Source organism: Sinocyclocheilus grahami, unplaced genomic scaffold (genome assembly GCF_001515645.1).
Source record: "Sinocyclocheilus grahami isolate Dianchi unplaced genomic scaffold, SAMN03320097.WGS_v1.1 scaffold453.1, whole genome shotgun sequence".
Lineage (NCBI taxonomy): Eukaryota > Metazoa > Chordata > Actinopteri > Cypriniformes > Cyprinidae > Sinocyclocheilus > Sinocyclocheilus grahami.
In genome coordinates, this window is record NW_015505632.1 from 983,297 (window position 1) to 990,829 (window position 7,533).

The window sequence follows — 7,533 nt, forward strand, 5'->3', positions numbered from 1 at the left end:
TGCACTGGATTAGCCTGCTAACATCAACTCTGCGGGGAAAAGTTTCCTCGCCCATTGAAGGACGAGCCAATCAGAGCACACGGTGCGATTTCTTGTGTGGACTGATTGGCCAATCGCGGTCCGAACGTGGTAAAGCGCAAGCACCATTGGTCCAGGTGGCTTTCATGGTTGATTGTGATTGGTGTATTTTCTGCTGCGTTGTGAATTGTCTCTTTTGGATTGGCTCAGGACGGCCTGATTAAACTGATACTCCGCTGAGTCGAAGTGTCAAAATGCCACAAACAATTGCCAAATAGGTCACGTTTCCCAACAAGTTAGGTAATCTCAAAAGCACACAAAACACCAAATATATGTATTCCAGAATATGTTGTGTAATAATTGAAATGAGCTGTAATGCAGAACAATGTAGTGAATGCATATATACTATTACTGTCATATAAAATGTACTTACATGTGACTCTATTGGTTGAAATAAGAACCAAGTTATATAACAGTTTTAAGTTAAATAAAATATTTTTTCAGAGCTTATTCCTTTCAAAGGCAAGGCAAGTTTATTTGTATAGCACATTTCATACACAATGGTAATTCAAAGTGCTTTACATAAAAGGAATTAAAATAATCATAAAAAATAATCACAACAATAAATTAAATTAATGGGAAATTAAAAACTTTTAAAATGATCTAAAATTGATTTAAAATGAAAATGAATTAAAACAGTTAAGAATAGAAAACTATTATATATAAAATACAGTGCAATCAGTTCGGACACAGCACAGTGCTCATTCAATAAATGCACAGCTAAACATATGAGTTTGGATTTAAATGTGGCTAATGTTTTAGCACATCTGATCTCTTCTGGAAGATGATTCCAACTGCAGGATAATAATAACTGCATAATAGCTCTATAAGCGGATTCCCCTTGTTTTGTGTGAACCCTTGTTATTTCTAACTGACTCGATCCTAATGATCTGAGTGGTCTGTTAGGTTTATATTCAGTGAGCATTAGTGGGAGCATATACAGGCTAAACAAGAGCGGAGCAAGAATTGATCCTTGTGGGACTCCGCATTTCATTAACGTCCACTTAGACGTAAGCTCGCCATATAGGTATGCTCACCTATACGCGCATAATAACCTCTCCCTTTTAAGTATGACCTGAACCATTTGAGGACCATCCCAGAAAGCCTGACCCAGTTTTCCAGTCTCTCTGGTAGTATGTTAGTTATGATCGACAATAGTGTCAAACGCAACACTGAGATCTAGTAGTACCAGCACTGATATTTTGCCAGAATCAGAATTAAAGCGAATATAATTTATTATCTTAATGAGCGCTGTCTCTGTGCTGTTATGCAGTCTGAAACCAGATTGAAAATTGTCCAGGTATCCATTTGAGTTTAAGTAGTTGTTCAGCTGATTAAAAACAACCTTTTTAATAATCTTGCCTATAAAATGAAGATTTGATATCGGTCTGTAGTTACTCAATACGATGTTATCAAGATTACTCTTTTTCAGGAGGGGCTTAACAACTGCATTTTTCAGGGAGTTTGGAAAAGTCTCAGAAAGAAGTGAGGTGTTCACCACTTCTAAGAGATCTGTTTCTAAACAGTTAAGCACACCTTTGAAAAAAAATGTGGGAAGTGTGTCAAGGTTGACGATTTAAGGTGCTGTACTATTTCTTTCTTGCTTTGCCTAGTTCCAGAGGCAGACAGTAACAAAGTACATTTACTTGAGTATCTGTACTTTACTTGAGTATTATTTTTTCTGGAAACTTATGACTTTAACTTCACTACATTTGTAAGACAAATATTGTACTTTTCACTCCTACTTTCACTCAAGTAACAGAGTTGTGTACTTTGTCCGCCTCTGGCTAGTTCCACTTTGAAAGCACGAAGGCTGTCTTTATAGATGCTATAGTGAATTTCAAGTTTCATCTTCTGCCACATCTGCTCAGCTTTCCTGCATTGTCTTTTCATACTCTGAACTGCTGTTGATTTTCTCCAAGCTGATTGCTGTCTGACAGACTTCTTACTGACTTTTGCAGGAGCAAAATCATCAATAACATTAACTTTTGAGTTAAAGGAATCAAGGAGAAGATCAACAGAGTCTGCAGAAATGCTTGGTGTTAAAGATACAGCCTTCATAAATAGCACACTAGTGTTCTCGTTAATGCATCTCTTTCTGACAGAGACAGATCTAGATTCAGTGGTAGCAGAAATCAATGTATCAAAGAAAATACAGAAGTGATCAGATAGTGCTACGTCCTTAATAACAATGGATGAGCTGTTTAGACCTCTACTGATGAGTAAATCTAGAGTGTGTCCACAATTGTGTGTGGGTCCATGCACATGCTGAAACAGGTCAAAAGTGTTTAAAACAGTTATAATTTATTTTGTAGTTTTGATTTCTGCATTATCTATGTGAATATTAAAATCCCCTGCAATAGCAAAACAGTCAAACTCTGAGGAAATCATTGATAACAGTAAATAATGATAAATAGGATGCGTAGAGCACTTTTCAGCACAATTCCTAGATATTCAAAAGACAAATACTGACCAAATGACACTTGCTTGCATTGATAAACATCTTTAAATAGAGCAGCTACACCTCCACCTCTCCTAACAGCTCTGCAGACACTCATGAAAGTAAAGTTAGGAGGGGCTATTTCATTTCATTTGTGGTGATTAAGTCATTGATCAGAAATGATTAGAATGTTTAAAAAAAATGCTAACTTATTATAATGTTTGATTATAATGTTTAAAAATGCTAACTTGATGGAATTACTTTTTACAAATCATTTTTATTATGAACAAAACAAAAAAAAAGCATAGATAAAAAACAAGATGCTAATCAGAGAAATTGGCAAGCATAAGCTTTATAAAGAATCTGATACCAGTTTGGATGCATTCTTGAGCTCACAAATCATTTGTTCTGACAAGTGGAATGCTACTTGGTTACATCTGAAAAGGAAATAAGGCAACACAAACTGTCTTTTCTGTACCCAGTTCTGGTTTGGACACACCAAAAAAGCGAAATGGTGCAATTTAGCAGAATTTAGTAGAGAACATCCTTTCTGACATCTCTCATGTCTTTTTGGCCTGAATGTATTCCACAATCTTCTTCTTCAACTCACTGAAGTCAAAAGCTGTGTCATCTGGCCATAGCTGCAAATACTGCGGCACATTTCTGAAACGCAAGTCATCATACCAGTTACAATCTCTTAGATTCCAACGATGCTCAACTTTCATGTGAAAAGTCATATTATGATAAGAGTATACTATCACTAGTGCTGTCAAACGACTAATTGCAATTAATCACATCCAAAATAAAAGTTTTTTACATAATATGTGTGTGCTGTGCCTATTTATTATGCATATATAAATACACAAACATGCATGTATATATTTAATACAAATATGTTACGTTTATATATTAAATATATTTTTATATTATATAATTTATATGAATATAAATATATACACATAAATACATGTAAATATTTTCAAAATATATGCTGTATGTGTGTGTCTTTATATATACATAATAAATATACACAGTACACACACATATTATGTAAACAAAAACTTTTCTTTTGGATGCGACAGCACTATTAATCACACGAGTTAACAATATTGGCTTTTCTGATAGCTTACACTGACTTAGGTGCATCTGAAGTACTATGGGCTTCCCTCCAGTGTGCTGATGCTTCCTCTCTACGATCAAGCCTCCACAAGACCTCAGACAGCAACATCTTAATATGTGACCCTGGACCACAAAACCAGTCTTAAGTCACTTGGGTATATTTGTTGCAATAGCCAAAAAACATTGTATGGGTCAAAATTATCGATTTTTCTTTTTTGCCAAAAATCATTAGGAAAAGATCATGTTCCATGAAGATATTTTGTAAATTTCCTACCGTAAATATATCAAAACTTAATTTTTGTTTAGTAATATTAGGGCTGGGTAAAAAAATATCAATATCTCGATATAAATCGATTCTCATTTTTACGGAACAATATCGATTTCTAAATCCCAAGAATCGATTATTCTATCCTGTTTTCAGTTAATGGACGGAACATTGAAGGGCACCTCCCAATTCAATAAATCGCAATAAGCATTGTGCTTTGGTACTTTTCACATGAAACAAAGTCTCAGATTTCAAATTCTGTCCATTGTATTGCAGTATTGACTTTAACTTCACTACATTTGTAAGACAAATATTGTACTTTTCACTCCACTACATTTCAATCAAGGTCCTCAAAGTAGAAAGTCGTTACTATGTAGCAGCTTTGAAAGTCAGTGAGTGATTTTTTTCTTCTCTAAAACATGACTATTTTTTTCAGACAGTTTATCAGTAATCACTCTTGTAGGGCTACATGAAGTGATTTCCCAGCATTTTTTGAACACTGACCAGTTCCAAATGTGATATTTATTTACAATTTAATAATAACAATTATTAGACACAATATTGTCTGATTTTGTTCAATTGTGTAAGTAAAAATATTAGCTATAAAGCCACAGAAGAACTGTTGTGCCTCTCCTAATAAAACACAATAGGTGTTGGACTTGAAGCAGCACTGCACAGACTGTTCTGTGTGTGACATCAAAGTACTGCAAGAGCGATTAGAGAGCATTTTTAAAATGTTTGTTTTGATGTCAAATAAGTCTTGCTGTTTTGCTTTTTTTGTTAAAGCAGTGTTGCTGTTGTAAAGTTGTACAGCTACAGTTGTGTTGCTGGGTTTTAAAGCAGGTTTGATTTTTTTTTTCTCGTCCTTATCACTATTTACAGCAATTTCACTGTTCACTCTGTTCAAATGTGGATGAATGGCTACACATAGATGTGTGCACACACTGTCAGAACTGTGTGAGATCACTACCATCCTGCTTTTGTGGGGGTGGGTAGGGGTGTTAAATTTTTGTTAGGTTTTTAACATTCTAAAAGCTCTTTATTCCAAAGATACAAGCTAGGCAGTGTATTCAGTATTGCAAGTTATTTCAGAGGTATTGCAAGTATTACATACAACAACAATAAAACAGTGCATTGACATAAAAAAGGAAATTTACTTTTGGTACTTAAGTACTTTTAAAAGCAAGTACTTCTGTACTTTTACTTAAGTAAAAATCTGTCTTTACAACTTTCACTTGTAATGGAGTAATATTTGACCAGCAGTATCTGTACTTTCACTCAAGTAACAGAGTTGTGTACTTTGTCCGCCTCTGGCTAGTTCCACTTTGAAAGCACGAAGGCTGTCTTTATAGATGCTATAGTGAATTTCAAGTTTCATCTTCTGCCACATCTGCTCAGCTTTCCTGCATTGTCTTTTCATACTCTGAACTGCTGTTGATTTTCTCCAAGCTGATTGCTGTCTGACAGACTTCTTACTGACTTTTGCAGGAGCAAAATCATCAATAACATTAACTTTTGAGTTAAAGGAATCAAGGAGAAGATCAACAGAGTCTGCAGAAATGCTTGGTGTTAAAGATACAGCCTTCATAAATAGCACACTAGTGTTCTCGTTAATGCATCTCTTTCTGACAGAGACAGATCTAGATTCAGTGGTAGCAGAAATCAATGTATCAAAGAAAATACAGAAGTGATCAGATAGTGCTAAGTTCTTAATAATAATGGATGAGCTGTTTAGACCCTTACTGATGAGTAAATCTAGAGTGTGTCCACAATTGTGTGTGGGTCCATGCACATGCTGAAACAGGTCAAAAGTGTTTAAAACAGTTATAATTTATTTTGTAGTTTTGATTTCTGCATTATCTATGTGAATATTAAAATCCCCTGCAATAGCAAAACAGTCAAACTCTGAGGAAATCATTGATAACAGTAAATAATGATAAATAGGATGCGTAGAGCACTTTTCAGCACAATTCCTAGATATTCAAAAGACAAATACTGACCAAATGACACTTGCTTGCATTGATAAACATCTTTAAATAGAGCAGCTACACCTCCACCTCTCCTAACAGCTCTGCAGACACTCATGAAAGTAAAGTTAGGAGGGGCTATTTCATTTTATTTGTGGTGATTAAGTCATTGATCACAAATGATTAGAATGTTTAAAAAAATGCTAACTTATTATAATGTTTGATTATAATGTTTAAAAATGCTAACTTGATGGAATTACTTTTTACAAATCATTTTTATTATGAACAAAACAAAAAAAAAGCATAGATAAAAAAACAAGATGCTAATCAGAGAAATTGGCAAGCATAAGCTTTATAAAGAATCTGATACCAGTTTGGATGCATTCTTGAGCTCACAAATCATTTGTTCTGACAAGTGGAATGCTACTTGGTTACATCTGAAAAGGAAATAAGGCAACACAAACTGTCTTTTCTGTACCCAGTTCTGGTTTGGACACACCAAAAAAGCGAAATGGTGCAATTTAGCAGAATTTAGTAGAGAACATCCTTTCTGACATCTCTCATGTCTTTTTGGCCTGAATGTATTCCACAATCTTCTTCTTCAACTCACTGAAGTCAAAAGCTGTGTCATCTGGCCATAGCTGCAAATACTGCGGCACATTTCTGAAACGCAAGTCATCATACCAGTTACAATCTCTTAGATTCCAACGATGCTCAACTTTCATGTGAAAAGTCATATTATGATAAGAGTATACTATCACTAGTGCTGTCAAACGACTAATTGCAATTAATCACATCCAAAATAAAAGTTTTTTACATAATATGTGTGTGCTGTGCCTATTTATTATGCATATATAAATACACAAACATGCATGTATATATTTAATACAAATATGTTACGTTTATATATTAAATATATTTTTATATTATATAATTTATATGAATATAAATATATACACATAAATACATGTAAATATTTTCAAAATATATGCTGTATGTGTGTGTCTTTATATATACATAATAAATATACACAGTACACACACATATTATGTAAACAAAAACTTTTCTTTTGGATGCGACAGCACTATTAATCACACGAGTTAACAATATTGGCTTTTCTGATAGCTTACACTGACTTAGGTGCATCTGAAGTACTATGGGCTTCCCTCCAGTGTGCTGATGCTTCCTCTCTACGATCAAGCCTCCACAAGACCTCAGACAGCAACATCTTAATATGTGACCCTGGACCACAAAACCAGTCTTAAGTCACTTGGGTATATTTGTTGCAATAGCCAAAAAACATTGTATGGGTCAAAATTATCGATTTTTCTTTTTTGCCAAAAATCATTAGGAAAAGATCATGTTCCATGAAGATATTTTGTAAATTTCCTACCGTAAATATATCAAAACTTAATTTTTGTTTAGTAATATTAGGGCTGGGTAAAAAAATATCAATATCTCGATATAAATCGATTCTCATTTTTACGGAACAATATCGATTTCTAAATCCCAAGAATCGATTATTCTATCCTGTTTTCAGTTAATGGACGGAACATTGAAGGGCACCTCCCAATTCAATAAATCGCAATAAGCATTGTGCTTTGGTACTTTTCACATGAAACAAAGTCTCAGATTTCAAATTCTGTCCATTGTATTGCAGTATT